Raw genomic sequence first — 13321 nt, forward strand, 5'->3', positions numbered from 1 at the left:
CTTTCACACCCAGTCCAGCTCCTGAATCAAGCTAAAGCCTTCTCTCTTGCAAACATCCCAGATGGTTCTCACTCTTTCTCCCCTCTGGAGAGGCCACTCCTCCTGCCCCCCCAGGTGTGAGCATGTGTGTGTGCACTCAGTAGGGGCAGCAGGAAGCAAGCCAAGCAGAATGAGTCCCAGGGTCCAGGGACCTGAAGCACGAATGATCGCAGGGAAAATTGTGGGTTGTTTCCTTTAGTCATACACCTGCTTTGAGCTGTGCACTTAATTAGCGTTGTGAGTGCAAGCTGACAGCTTGGCAGGGAGCGATAATGCAGTGGGAGGTGAGGGAAGCCAGTCTTGCTGGGGAAGTTGTCCCTGATTTATAAATACACCTGATTATTATGGTGGCGCCCACTTGTGATTTCCTAGTGAAGGGTCTGTCAGATGTCCTTATACATTCCCTTTGTTTTCACAGATTTCTAACACAGTGAAAGCAATTCACTCTCCCCTGCACCAAACTCAACATACAAACCGAGTTTTGTTTTCAAACATCAAAAGCAAACAAAAAATCTATTAGATTCGCATTCATAAGGAAACAAAGGCAGGTCGGTGAATTAGTTCAACGAAAGATTATTTATGATGTGTGTTTGTTTTGTAAACATAGACCACATAGTGTCTTCCCTGGAATGGGCTTGGGCAATCAATTGCTTCTGTCCTCTTGTGAAAATGATGGGTCCAGTGAGACCCACTACTGAGATTTTAGAAAATGCTTCCATTCATTTGTATATTCATCCAACAGTGATTTATTGAACAGCTCGTTAGCTCTGGGCACTGAGCTGGGAAAGGGGCAGACGGACAGAAGACTAAGGCAAAGTTGTTGTCTTACAGCAGCTTAAAATTTGGAGGGATACTTACATCCGTGATAAAAAACAAAACAAAAAAACAAATCCAAGCACAGAAATGTGTGTAACGTATTTACAGTAATGTGACAGTGACAGAGAGAAAAGTGCTTGGCACTGATCACTGATGGGCCTTCAAGAAAGAGTGGGGAAAAAAATAGATAAAGAAAGGACAAGTGAGAGAAATCCATTTCTGTTTCTATATTATTGAACCCAATGTCATTATAGTGAGAAAGGATTTGAATTTTCACCCTGTTTTGATAAAGAAACTTAACAATTTTCTTATCGCCGTGAAGTATTAATAGATTCATGGGGGAATGGATATGGGTAGGGAACTTACCCAGGGCAGAATTCTTGCAGGTTTCCCTCCCTTACTCACACCGAGAAGCAGAGATCAGACTTTTTTTCCTTACGTGTAACAATGTCAATTCCTGGAAGAAGGGTGAAACCACTTTAGCTATTACAAATTATTTGAACTTAGTTTATATCCAAGATCTTTCTGATATGCCAACAAGGGCAATTTTGAGAAAAAAAAATTAAATTAAAATAATATTTTATAGTTAATAAAAGTGGCATAGCCAAGAAACCTGGGGAGGCTAGGGAGGGATATTTAAAAAGTCTGAATAGCAGGAAGATGTTGAGAACAGAAAAGAGACCCCAGCTAGAATGGCTGTCAGTGAAGAACTGGACATAGAGGACAGGACAAGGATTTCCAGAGAGTCCATGATTTGAGCTTAGCATCTCTATTGACCCAAATCTTTGTCAGCTTTCTCGTGAGGCTAGGATGTTTGCCACTCAAAGACCTGCTTCACTTTCAAGTTAGATATTTAGGCTTCCCATTAAACCCCTCATTGAATTAACATCACTTATCCTTACTATCCAACAGCCAAGAGGGAAAATGATATCCAGTCCATGAGCTTTAGTCTGCCACCCTTGGTCTCTATCTTATAAAGATGCCTCCCTACGATACCCCCAAAGGTGATAATAGGTTAAAAAGAAACCCTGGACATGAGGTGGGGAAGAGGTCCCATGCTTCCCCTTAGAGACAGGAAGCTGAATGGAGCATGCATAGTACCTGAGACAGTGGGGAAGGTTAAAATCATTGCCACTGTTAGCGTCAATCGTGCTCTTCCTATGGGTGAGGCTCTGTGCTCATCGTTACGTGCAGTATGTTATTTAATAGTCTTAAATTCCTTTTTTTCATCCTAATCATATACTTAAGAAAATTGAGACACACAGAGAACATATTTTCTCAAGGTCATATATCCACTTAGTAGTAGATAATTCAAATTGACAGTTCAGTTTCAACAGCAATATTTTTTCATTGTTTTGGCTATAATTTATCCTTTCAGTATCATTATATTTTCTTTGTAAAATGAGAAAATCGAGTATCCTTGTATTTTGTTTCATAGTCTTTGTTATAAGAGCTACTTTTTTTTTTTCTAGAGCAGTGTTTTCAAAGTGTGTTCCTTAGAACATTTATCTAAGGGATATTAGTAACCATTCTGTTTGAGGTTGGAGTAGGTAAAACAAGTATCTGTGATCAAAAAAGCTTAAAACATGGTGGAATAAGGAATCACATTTTGGTAACTGTGGGATGCCTCAGCACATTTAAAATTCTGAAGTGAGCTAAACATCTGTAGAAGAGGCAGAGGCTGAGAATTTAAAATGTAGCATTAGCAAACATATTTGAGTCCCCCCAATTTTTTTTTAATCATCTTGTGTACTTCCGACATTTATTTACTGTAGAATACATTTGGGAACAGACTGGCTCTAAGGATCAAGTCTACATTTATTATCACCGCCTGGTACCACTCCTCCTTCAAACTGCAGCCCTGCCAACCTCTCTTGCAGAATCCGTTACTGCATACGCAAATGCATGCGTCTACACAGCCCTCCTTCCATTCTCAACTCTCCCCAACACAGACATATAGATGACACCTGAGTTCCTTGAAGACCCTTGTTTGTTTTTCATGCCCAAATGTTTTTCTAGAATGCAACCTCTTACTAGATTGCCTTTTCAACCTCCCATTACTACCTGTGTAAAAATTGTCTATTCAGCTTTCCACGATTCTGCTCAAATGCCATCTCCTCTTAAACCCATTCCTGAGAAAATTTTACAACACTCCTTCAGCCCTTCCCTTTCCCAAGTATGCATTTCTTTATATCCTGGTAATACACCAGTGGAGAGCTTAACTCTGCTGAGAATTAAGGCCTCTGTTTGGTCTCTGAGCTCTTTGCGGGAATCTGAGTCCAGACACCATATAAGTTCTGGGCAACAATTTCTACATACAAAGTCAGTAGAGGATTAGAAGTGCTAGGGATGCAAGTGAAGTCTAATTAGACTCTCGTTTTCTTATTGCCATCAAACACAGGACACTTTTTATAACCCTATAACCCACCTAATATGATCACAGCTGACCTAGTCCCCAAATTTAATCCTATCCACATAACCTCACCCCCAGCCTAATGCTACACTAGACATTATGTCACCAAACCCATCCCAGCTTTATAACCCATTGGCCCATTAATACACTTCTAATCATTCCTTTATAAAACATAACCCACCCAAACAACCCCATAACCTTTCTAATGGATTCAGAACCAGCCAATTTCCAAACTTCATATCATCTGCATAGTTTCCATCACCTCTTAATGAGCTCTAACTGGCCCTGCAAGTCTCAGCATTAACAAAAGCTATTCCACTAAATTTGTGAAATTTTATTTGATTTTTGAAAAATAACTACTGTATCTTTTTTATGTATATAAGTCTATTTTTTCCCAACTCATCCAATTCTCTTTTTTCCTGCTTGAGAAAATTGGAATATTCTGTTACATTATAGTTCATTATTTTTTCCAAAAGAATTTGAGAGTTGTGTAAAAGGCATATATTTCCACGTTCCACCACTACATTTATATTTTCCATTGAATTTAATGGAGACTTTTTCACGTGTGACTGAGGACAGGTCCCGAATCTTGTATTTCAGTGGCTGCTTATGAGAAACTCACTTTAGGGTTGCACATAGACCCGTGGGCCTTTCCATATGGGATTCGATGGAACTGAGCTCCGAGCCTTCCATGAGAAATGTTCCTTCCACTAAGTTACCATAGCAAAACACATAGCACTAAGGAAAGAAGAAGAAAAATAAGCAGAATACATAGGAGGCAGATGGCAAGTCAGCATATTTGTTGAAAATTCTATTTCCCTACAATTTGCATTAAAATTATGGCTCTCCACTTATGAGGATGGGGGTCGCCGTGTGCTCCTTTGGTTCATTTATTCCTATGACAAGCATTTACTGAGTACCTATTTTATGTTGATGGGGCTATATGGAATCGGGGCAGAGAATTCAGGCCTAAATCTGTAGCACGTCTTTATTACTTGATCATGTTTTCTGTCTTCTCTGGATTTTGTGGGGCTATATATGCACATATGTAAATATTTGATTATTTTATAATACACATATCAATGTGTAATAAATTAACATCTATGAAATTCAGCCACGCTACAAATAGTTATCAAGGGCTGTGTGCCAACCAACATACCCAACGCTCTGGAAAGCAGGTATTATCCTCACTTCTTTTCAGTTGAGAAAAGTAATGCTCACAGAGTTCAATCAAATTGCCCGAGATCTCACCCATGGCTGAGACAGGATTTGAATTCTGGTCTCTCTGACTTAAAAGCCCAAGTTCTTCCTCTTGTATCACACTAACTAGCAAGCAGAGTCACTTCAGAGATATTTAGCCTCTCTATTCCAGATTCCTTATAAGTGAGGAAAGCAAGGCCAGAAAAGAGAAGTGGTTTGCTCCAAGCTTCTGTATACAACTGTACGTAATCTAGAGAAAGATGGTTTCTCTGGGGAGGAAGATGGTTGCTTCTACAAACACAACATCCCAGCAATTCAGGTTGGCTCGGCCTATGAGCACAAGAAGAGAGAGTGGATAACCCTGTTGCCCAACCCCAGCAAATGGCCCTGCATTGCAAATGAGATCAGTTCACTGAGGCACTGGCCTCCCGAGGGAAGAATGTGTTCATCGTGCCGGACCAGCCACATTAGGTTCATGGATATGAAGAACCACATACCAGAATTAGCACTTGTGCAAATGATCACACAATTCCCTCAGGCCTGCTGTGTCCCCTTTATAGGACCGTCTTTCAATTATGAAGTGACGAGCAGTTAGTATTCTTCTATAATCTCATTATTTTTGTTATGTTGACAGTACAGTATTTTTTCCCCATTCCTTTTGAAGCCAGGCCTATCAACATGAGATGGTTACTGGATCTAGAGAGAAAAACATAGACATTTTAAACGCTTCCTCACGTCTAAGAATGGGGACCTCTTTGATACGTTCATCAGTAGGAATAAAAACACCCATGTTTAAGACTCCGCCTCCTGGAGCACATCTGATTAACCTAATTAGTTCTGTCGTCTATGCTCAAGAAATCATAGAGCTTACGTATTCAGTTTGAAGAGGATTTAGAAATCAGGCAGCTTAGCTTTCTCCTTCTGTTTTTCACCTGTTCTGCCACATCCTTAACAGGCCATGACAGGGACTTGGCGTGATCAGATCTCACTATGGGGAGCTCACTACCTCACAAGGCAGCACCTTTCTTCAACAACATTCCTCATAAGGGTAACTCTTATTGAATCAAAATTGGAAACCTCCATTTTTCATCAGTTGGTTTCTCTTTTGAGCCCATGGAAGAAATAAATGCAACCATTCTTTCATCAAAAAGTACTTAAAATATTTCAAGATGTAACAATAACCTCATCTCCAACATACATTGGGCAAACTCAATGAATTTCTTTTTTAATAAATGAACTGTACCTATGGTATGGCTCAAAATCAAACACATTGCCCAATTATTTCGTGCCTGTGAATTAGCTTATGCATACGGACAGTCTCAAATAGCTAATTAACTGCCTGCTGCCACCATTCTGCAACTGAGTGCCATCAAGCAATGCTCTAGGTGACTTGGAACAATGTGTAATTGATATTACTACCGTGTATCCCTGAAAATAAGACTTAGCTGGACTATCAGCTCTAAAGCATCTTTTGGAGCAAAACTTAATATAAGACCTAGTCTTATTTTACTATAACATAAGACAGGGTATAATATAATATAATATAATATAATATAATATAATATAATACCGGGTATAATATAATATAATAATATGTAATACATATTATATACAACATATAATATATAATGTAATACCAGGTCTTATATTAATTTTTACTCCAAAAGAAGCATTAGAGCTGATGGTCTGGCTAGGTCTTATTTTCAGGGAAACACGGTAGAGAAAGTATCTGTGTAACTTTTCTTCTATTAAAAATTTTTTTGAAGTAATTACAAATTTACAGAAACTTGTAACAATAGTAAAAGGATATTTTCCCCAAAAAACACTTGAGAGTGAGTGTAGACTTGATGTTCTATCATCCGAAATACTTAGGCTGTAAATCCTACAAACAGCCATTTCCCAACATAACCACAATACAATATCCAGAACTGGGAAATTAGCACTGATATGTTACACCTAATTTCATAAACTGCTTCCAATTATCTTTAATTTCCATAAATTTCCTTTATAGCCAAAGAGCACTATCCAGAATCATGTGTCACATTTAATTGTCGCGTATATTTTGAATCCTTCAATCAGGACCCGCTCCTTAGCCTTTCTTTCTCTTGAATGACTCTGATGCTTTTGAATATCACAGGCCAATTATTTTATAGGCTATCACTCAATTTGGATTTGTTTTATGTTTCCTCATGATCAGATTTCGATGACAGATTTTTGGCAAAAATATAAAACTGGAGATTCTGTATTCTTCCCACTGTAATCTATCCAGTGGTGCACAATTTCAGTTTGTCCCGCTACTGGAGATGTTGGCTTTGACAACCTGATTTATGTTGTGTCTTCAAAGTTTCTCCACTATACAGTTGCTTTTATAATTAGAAATATGTGAGGAATTATTTTGTGATCCAGCAAATATTCTATTCCTTATCAAACTTTCACTAGTTTCAGCATCCATTAATGTTAGTTGGAGACATTAATTACTGTGGTTGCCAAATGGTGATTCCCTACCATCATCATTCCTTCTCTGTTACTTGGCATGCTAGGATAAAGACAAGTGTTATATTCTTCCCATTTATTTATTTACTTATATCAGAATAGATGCATGTGTGTCTATCTTAATTCATTATCATTACTATTTAATCTGATGCCTAGCTTATTCCAGTGGGAGTTCCTTCTGTGTTTGGTTTGTGTGCCCCTTTTTCCATGTCCACATCATTCTTCTTATTTACATTCCTTCTGGCACACAAAGCTGTGTCAGGATCACCTCAACTTTAGTTCCCACAGCCCTGAAATGCGCCATCTCTCTTAGGATCCCTGGTTCCTTTTACAGGAGATTTTTTATAGACAAAGATCTAGGTACTGAATGCATTTATCGCTGTGAAATGTCACTGTTTCCAGGCACTCCCGGTGGACAAACATAGGGTATGTATGTATATACGAGGTCTAACAATTGAGTTCACAAACTCATCCTAGAAAAAGTGCTGCATACCTCATAGCTGAATATCACTATGGTCACCTCCGAAGTACTCCCCTTGGGAAGCTATGCACCAGTGCCAGCACCTAGTCCACCCTTCAAAGCAATTTTGGAACTCTTTTTCTGGAATGGCCATCAGAGCTATCATTGTTTTACCCTTGATGTCCTGAATGTCATCAAAATTGTCTTCCTTTCAATATTTCCTTTATCTTCAGGTAAAGAAAGAAGTCATTGGGGGCCAGATCAGGTGAGTAGGGAGTGTGTTCCAATACAGTTATTTGTTTACTGGCTAAAAACTCCCTCACAGACAGTGTCGTGTGAGCTGGTGCATTGTCGTGATGCAAGAGCCATGAGTTGTTGGCAAGAAGACCAGGTCGTTTAACTTTTTCACGCAGCCTTTTCAGCACTTCCAAATAGTAAACTTGGTTAACTGTTTGTCCAGTTGGTACAAATTCATAATGAATAATCCTTCTTATATCAAAAAAGGTGAGCAACATCGTTGCCACAAGTTCACGAAATTAATTGTCTGACCTGGTAGCTACTTATGCCACTAGCCACCCTTCTCCAGACACCCTCCTCCATCCATTCAGGCTCCTACACACCTATTGGGCATTTACCTTCTTCCCCAAGGGATGCAAACCTTGATCCATCTCACCTAATGTCTTTTGTATTAAATGATTTAGGAGGAGATGGATAAAGGAAAATAGAAAGGAGGGACGGAGGGAGGAAAGCTCCCCTATTCAGGTTTAAATTTACTAAAATTTATTTTTTAATTTATTGGGGTGACATTGATTAATAAAATTATATAAGTTTCAAGTATACACTTCTATGATGCATCATCTGTGTATTGCATTATGTGTTCACCACCCAGAGTCAGTTCTTCCATTACCATATACATATTTGATCCCTTTTCCCTCTTCTGCCACTCCCCACCCTTACCCTCTGGTAACAACTAAGCTGTTGTCTCTATGAGTTTGTTTGTTTGTCTGCGTTGTTCATTTGTTGATTTTATTTTATATTCCACATACCTTGTTTCCCTGAAAATAAGACCTAGCTGGACAATCAGCTCTAATGAGTCTTTTGGAGCAAAAATTAATATAAGACCCAGTCTTATTATACTATAACATAAGACCACGTCTAATATAATATAATAGAATAGAATAGAATAGAATAGAATATAATTAATATAATATAATACCAGGTCTTATATAAGACTGGGTCTTATATTAATTTTTGCTCCAAAAGACACATTAGAGCTGATTGTCCAGCTAGGTCTTATTTTCGGGGAAACACAGTATGAGTGAAATCATATGAAAACATATGATTTCCTAGACTGAATCACAAAGAACTGGAAAATCTAAATAGACCGATCAACAGTAAGGAAATTGAATCAATCATCCAAAACCTTCCCGAAAGCCAAAGTCTAGGACCCAAATCCAATTATATTAACAAACAACAGCCGTAAAACAAAACAAAACAAAACAAATCTGAGCAGTTATCCTCTACTTTAACCCAGGTTTTCATTGCTCTGTATTCTCCATTTAATTTCTATCTCCACATTTCCTTTTTCCTCCTTCCCTCTCTCTTTCTTCTTTGTTTTCCATCCCCATTCCATGCAAACATAAGAATTTTTTGGAGAAAGATAGAGAAAGCTATATCAGTCTATTTGGAAAATGATTATTCAATCAGATAATATTCATAAAGTACCTATGACTAGTACATGGTAAAATCCTCTAAAAGTTGCCCCTACTTTCCCAACACAAGCTTTTATAGATGTTAAAAAATGATATGATGTATTTGATGATACATGTATGTATCCAGTACACAGTAGTAGTAAAAAAACAGTGTCCCCTTCCCCACATATGCATATGTGTGTATCTTTGTATCATAGCCACCCTTCAATGCCAATTTTAAATCTGTCTTTCCTGAGGCCTTTTGTGGTACGTCCTGTCCACATGAGTTAGTATCCCTCTTGATATCACCTTTCGTGCTCTTTAATTAGCACTTAGTTATGCATTTTTTTAAAAATAGGCTTTATTCTGTACTGTAGTATTTTAAGGATTCTCAAAAACTTATACAACCATTTTTATTCCACTTCTCAGGTTAACAGTTTAAGGTCTCAGGCCAAAGGAATTAAGAAATTTTCCCCAAATCACACTACGTTAAAGGCAAAACAGTTGTCCCAATTCATTATTAGCCTTCAATGACTTTCCTGAAAGCTACACAAGGACCAAAGTTATGCTACATTCTTTTATTATCTTTATTCCCTGAGGCTAACAGCAGTGGTAGCATCTCCAAGTGGGCGCTCAGTGCATTCTTGCTGCGTTAAATGTTGCTGATTCTCCATACACGAGGGGTTTCCAGATGTGGCTGTACACAACACTCCCTCTGGGCCTTGTTAGAATATACAGAATCCTGTCCCGACCCCCGAGATTGTGACTCTGAAGGTCTGAAGTAGGTCGCGGGAATCCATTTGTAAGTGACCCTCCAAGTGGGTTGATCTTAATGGTCTAAGATGCGGTGCTTAGGAGCTACTGGCAGGGATATATACTTCATTCTGGAAAAGTTCCAGGGGATTCTGCTTGGCATCGTGTTTTGGTGTCTAATAGACCTTATAGCTAAAGAAAGGAGAAAAGTTCTTCCTAAGGCTGGAACGGAATTTTCATCTCTGCCATTTCCTCCCCACTACCCCGGGGGGAAACGGGTAACAGCTGCTCTTTTAATAACCCTTGATTATTAAGTTACTCATCCACCTTCTCTTCTTGCAGCTAAATAGCCCCCGTCTTCTGAAACTATCCTACAGGCCCTATTTGCCAAACTGGCCTCTTTCCCATTGTTGCTTCGCTTTTGAAGTAAGACTAACAGTCGGTTAGTGTGCTCTTATGTGAGGTGTAATGAAAAGCCATGTACAGTGTTTGAGAAGAAGCACCGTACAAGCAGTGACATCCGGGTTTGAGGGTGATATTCTCATATGCCTGGTCTGCATATAGCTCTGTTGGATTTCATGTTTTCAGGCAGATAGAGGGGCAGCAGTGCCAGGGCAGAACTTCATACAGTCAGGCCGGGCCCCACAGAGTTCCAGGCCGGTGTGTCTACTTAACTGGGTATGTGACATGGAACAAGTCGTTTTCTCTTTCTGTTGTTTACTGCCTTACAAGGGAGGCGATAGGTGTTCTACCTAAATGGCAGCGGTTGTTGTGAAACTCCAAACAGTGCAGCACAAGCAACTTTGGAAAGTGTGAAGTTCAATCTCTATCTAGACTTCCGGGGTTGGACACGCAGGAGGCTGGTTTGATGGAAAGTAATAGAAAATCACTAGAGCATCAGGAGCTTGGGGATCAAAATTGCAGGATTACTCAACAGAGTCCAGTCTCTGAGGCACAATTAGGGCAAGCCAGCAGGGAAATTCATGGCTAGTTGAGCCAGCCTTCAAATGGGCATGCCGTCCTCCAGCAAACTAACCGGTGATTTTCTTGGAAGGCAGATGCTTCTCTGAGCTCTAATTCCTCTCTGACCACCCTGGCCCTGATTTTGCAGCATGATCTTCCTCAGGATGCCCTAGTAGTTCTAGAATTCCTGCTGGGATATCTCCACTGCAGTCCTACCAAAACCATTATGTTTGATACCATGATGGTTTAGACACAGGTTCCTGGCATAGCAATACCCACTGACAGAGAAGAAATCGGATGTAGGGTGTCAGCTGCAGGAGGAAGACTGATAAAGCATTATCATCAACAACCACCCAGGTCAATCAGTTAGTAAGGGATAACTATAGCATTTACTGAGCATTATTGATTGACTGAGTGACCTTGGTACTAGGTCATACTGATGCCAGGCTCTGTTCTAAATGTGGAAATGTAGTATCTCATTTAATCATCAGACACTACTACCAGGAGTTAGCGATCATAATTATCTTGCTGATGGAGAAACTGAAGCAGAAAGAGGGGAGATAACTGAGTCCTGCAGGAACCTGAGCCTCAAAGGCAGACACTGGGCATCAAAACCAGTGGTCCTGAGCACCACACTATGCAATTTTCAGGTGAGAGATAGAACCATGCCCTGATGAAAAGAAATGTTGACATTTCCATCCTGTCCAAAGAAATCGCCAATAGCAACTTTATTTCCAGAGATTGAAGTCCTAATATATTGGTTTAGCATCTAAGACCTCTGAAGGTCTGGATTCAAATTGTTCTCACAGTCTATCTCCAACCACTCCCACCCCCACACTCTAAAGAGAAATGCAAGAGCTACATGTTTGTCAGTTGTGCTCCAAGCTTTCTCAGCTTGTCGCCTTTGTTTTCACGCTTGTCCCTGCCTCTGACAGTGTTTACAAAATTAGCATGGCCAAATCCTTACCTTTCCTCAAGCAGTATAAACTTCATTTCCTAACTCCTGATCCAAGCAAGTAGATGTTATTTTTGAACTCCAGGTCCATCTCAAAAGCCATCTTTTCATTCCTAGAATTTTGTCTTGCAATGTTATATGATAATATCTTATCCCTCTTAAAAATCCGTGATGTCGAGGGCATGCATATATGCTAGAGACAATGTCACACGCTTTCCCAACCCTCATGTCAGGCCTATGGTGGTGTTGGCATGAAGGTTTCTATTTTACAAGGAGGGAACTCAATGTCATATAGGCAACTCAAGGTCGTACAACTGGATTTTATATTCCAAATGCAAAAAGTGTGTTCTCAAAAACCACACTTTATTAGTCAGGAAACCTCTTGAAAGCAGTGCTTGCATCTTGATCATATTTGATTCCTAGCACATCGCACATGGAAATCATCATGCTTTATTGCATTCTTTCTTTTTAATTTCTTTGCAAATTGATTTAAACTGAATTTTGTCTTAGAGCGTGAGCTTTCATAAAGTTGCATACTTTCTCCGAACAACACAACCTGAAGCTTTCTCTGGGTTTGTTCATCATTGATGGGTGTTTGCTTGTTTTTTCAGTTATGTTACTCTTTTATTCAACCTTTGTTTTAAACTGGCTTTCATGTTCTTGCTGAGGAACTGACGGTCCTTCATTTCAGCTGTTTGACAGCTTGCACTCCCTGCCTGCCGGCATCAATATTTACTAATGGGCCCTTTCTCTTGCAAAAACTGTTTGCAATAAGGAAAGATAATAAAGAAATTACTTGACCCCAGATACACAGCTAGCAGTAATGATGGCCCATGTCACTGGGCCTCTCTGCCGTCTGTGCCCAAGCAAAGGGGGAGGGCAGGTAAGGATGGAGGAGCCCAGCCCGTGGAGGAGAACTCCAAGGAAAGAGACGGCTGATGATTCAGAAGCAGGAAAGGGACATCCTTTTGTCAGCATACTTCTATGGCCCAGGCATTATACATACATTTAATTCTCAAAACAAGGTGCTAAGATAACTGTGGCTGACTCTTTTGATTTGATCTTAAGTGAAAAAAACTGAAAGCCAAAGAGGGTAAGTAAAGGAAGAGAGCCAGAAAGTAAGGGGAACTGTGCCTCATACTGGTTTCAGTCCCTGAAACTTGGAATTGTTCAAGAATCTAGTCTTCTGTCACAGAATTGTGTCACCTGTCTCTCTCTCTCTCTCTCTCTCTCTCTCTCTCTCTCTCTCTCTCTCTCTCTCTCTCTCTCTGTGTGTGTGTGTGTGTAGGCACATGCTTGGTGAATTCTCAACATCATTTTCCATATGTAAAATGAGAATCATAAGAGGATCAACTTTGATGTGTGACTCTGAAGATTAAATGACATAATGGACATAAATTTATTAGGCCAGTTTCAGATACAAAACAACTATTGCATACATGATAAGCATTCTATTTTTATTCTTATTAGTAATGCAATTAAATGATGGGCCCAGCACTCAAATATAAACTTGTTTCTTTCTGAATTCCATGTTATTT

Source organism: Rhinolophus sinicus, linkage group LG04 (genome assembly GCF_036562045.2).
Source record: "Rhinolophus sinicus isolate RSC01 linkage group LG04, ASM3656204v1, whole genome shotgun sequence".
Lineage (NCBI taxonomy): Eukaryota > Metazoa > Chordata > Mammalia > Chiroptera > Rhinolophidae > Rhinolophus > Rhinolophus sinicus.